The sequence below is a fragment of the Dicentrarchus labrax genome, unplaced genomic scaffold (assembly GCF_905237075.1).
Source record: "Dicentrarchus labrax unplaced genomic scaffold, dlabrax2021, whole genome shotgun sequence".
Taxonomy (NCBI): Eukaryota; Metazoa; Chordata; class Actinopteri; family Moronidae; genus Dicentrarchus; species Dicentrarchus labrax.
The window spans coordinates 70,935-73,510 of record NW_026136709.1 but is presented as its reverse complement, the minus strand read 5'-3'; the positions used below and the strand labels follow the sequence as shown (position 1 = coordinate 73,510).

General features: G+C 37.0%; 1 pseudogene; it reads right to left on the bottom strand.

Moving 5' to 3' along the window:
• Positions 1-771: 771 nt before the first annotated feature.
• Positions 772-880, bottom strand: LOC127369822 (uncharacterized; annotated as a pseudogene).
• Positions 881-2,576: the final 1,696 nt, after the last annotated feature.

Below are 2,576 nucleotides of genomic sequence, written 5' to 3'. Positions count from 1 at the left end.
TTAATTACCTTTCTAATTAAATAGTAGTGTTACCCCTACACTACGAATGCTTAGTGGAGAATGCCTACTAATAGTCTACTGATAGTCAACTATATATTAGTTGATGGTCAACAGATAATCAACAGATAATCTTTCATTTGATGAGTTTGAGAAACCTTGTGAGTAAGTATGATATAATATTCTCTGGATCTTATGTTGACACCAGTCTGTTGACTTTCAACCGACATATTATTTTTGAGTCTTTGATAGTGACTTTAAAAGATGCTGACACACCCTACAGATAGTTAGTTGAATATTAGTTAATGATGTGTTGCAAAAACAATGTTGACAGTCACAGACACTTTTTAAAAAGTCTGTAGATCAACACTTTAAATTCACCTTATAGTGAATAAAGACAGTTAGTTGAATGTATGTTACCTGTCTGCTACTGATACACTGTTAAACATGCTACTGATATCTTGTAGAGTGTCAGCAAATAAACTATCAAAATTGTTACCAAATTAGTTTTTTAAACTTGTTTTCTGGGCCACCAGGAGAGCTGCATTTGAGGACCTTAAGGCCCATGGAGGCACATCGGGGATCAAAAGGTCAGAGATATAGCTTTGGGCCAGCCCATTTCGTGCCTTAAAAGTTATAATTAAAATGTTGAAATCTACTCTGCTAGCCAGGCAGTGCAGAGAAGAAAGGATAGGTGTAATGTCCTCTCTTTTTCCGGTACCTGTTAAAATTATGGTGGCTCAGCTATATGGAGGCGAGACACTTTTACTTTTTGACTTACAGCCCCTGGTATTCCCAGGCGGTCTCCCATCCAAGTACTAACCAGGCCCGACCCTGCTTGGCTTCCGAGATCGGATGTGTTCAGGGTGGTATGGGCGTAAGCAAGAGCTACACCTGCAAATGGACCTTTTAAAGACGTTACACCATGTTCTGTTTTTCTGTTGGATTAGAGTCCATTCAAGATGTTTATTTATGTACCTAAGATTTGATGACCAACTTAGTTCTGTATTAATTTATGCATTTACTGACTTGAACTCTCCCTAAATCAGGTCCCACGAAATCAATTCATTAACAGAGTGTGCAGGACAAAAATTCAACAAGTCATCATGAATGAAGTTTAGATATTATCCTGCAGTGGACAAGTGATAACAACAACAACAACAACAATGATAATAACAATAGTAGAATCAAATGAATTCCATCTAGACGGAAAGCTTAAATATTATACAACAACACTGTCTTGAAAAGGAAAAAATATCTGAACAACGTTCTGTGTACAGTGAAGAAGCAGCAGCCTCTGCTGTTTGCTAAGAGAAATGAAAAGGCTAACAGCACCTGAGGGGTATTGCACAAAACCAAGATAAGGGATTAAGCCGGGATATGTTGGTTATCCTGGCTGAATTTAGCCTCAAGTCGGTTGCATGAAAGCAGGTCAAACTTATCCCGGCCAAGTTACTATGGTGATTTATTCTCTGCAGTTAGCTTAGCCAGGCTAAGATTAATCCTAGTGATTCACCTGTATTTCCACCATCAATCCTGTGAGGAATTAATGTGTTTTACAGCATGTCCATGGTCTTTCTAAGTATGTTGCATCATTTTAATTATCCTGCATTAAAATATTACATATATATTGTCATTTCTCATTTCATTTAAATCTGTTGGCTGTTTGTAATTGCAACAGTCTTTTTATATTGATTCAAGTGGTAGTATTATTACTCAGGACAAGTGTTATATTGCTATGCTAATGAAGACTGCTTGTCAAATTGCATAAATATGTGTTTTATTGCAGTAATTGAGATTACAAAACACAGCTGATGAAGTTGCAAAGGTGTTTTCAATGAAATCTGTGACAAGGGCAATATAGTATATATATTATGGCATGCCGTTTAGGAAATTAATCTTTGAATATATAGAATGAAACTTTTAATATATTGAATGAAACTTGACTGGTCATCAAGGCACTGCTGCCATCTTGTAGAAGTGAGAATGAGTCAGTCAGGAACCTTGTGGCAGCAATACTGAGCAATGAGGACATTATTAACTCATTGGCAAGTGCTTGTACGGGCCACAATCCTTCCCATAGTACCCGTGCCCAATACCGTTCTCCTGACGAAGAAGTTCACTCCCTTTTTAATGGTGGCAGGCCGACTACAACAGGCCTCAGGCTAAATCCTGACAGAAAAAGCAAAAAAGTTTTCCAGTTCCAGAAAGTATTGTAATATTTCAACTGATGCCATTTTGTAAAACCAGCTAATTCAGAAGGCTATCACTTTGATGAAAAGGATACAACCAGGTTTTGAATTTCATTCAGTATTCTCACATTTATTTCAGTATATCCAAGCTTCATTCCATATATTCAAAGATTAATTTCCTAAACAGCATGCCATTTAGACTATATACACTATATATATATATATATATATATATATATATATATATTATTCACACCTGTTCCCTCTTCATAATGGCTTGCCCTTTTTTGGAGGATGTACTGGATGAGGAAGCCGTAATCCTCAGACGAGCATTTAGTCATGAAAGAGTCTTCTGGGACAGGTCAGACCCATTGGCTGTTTGAGATG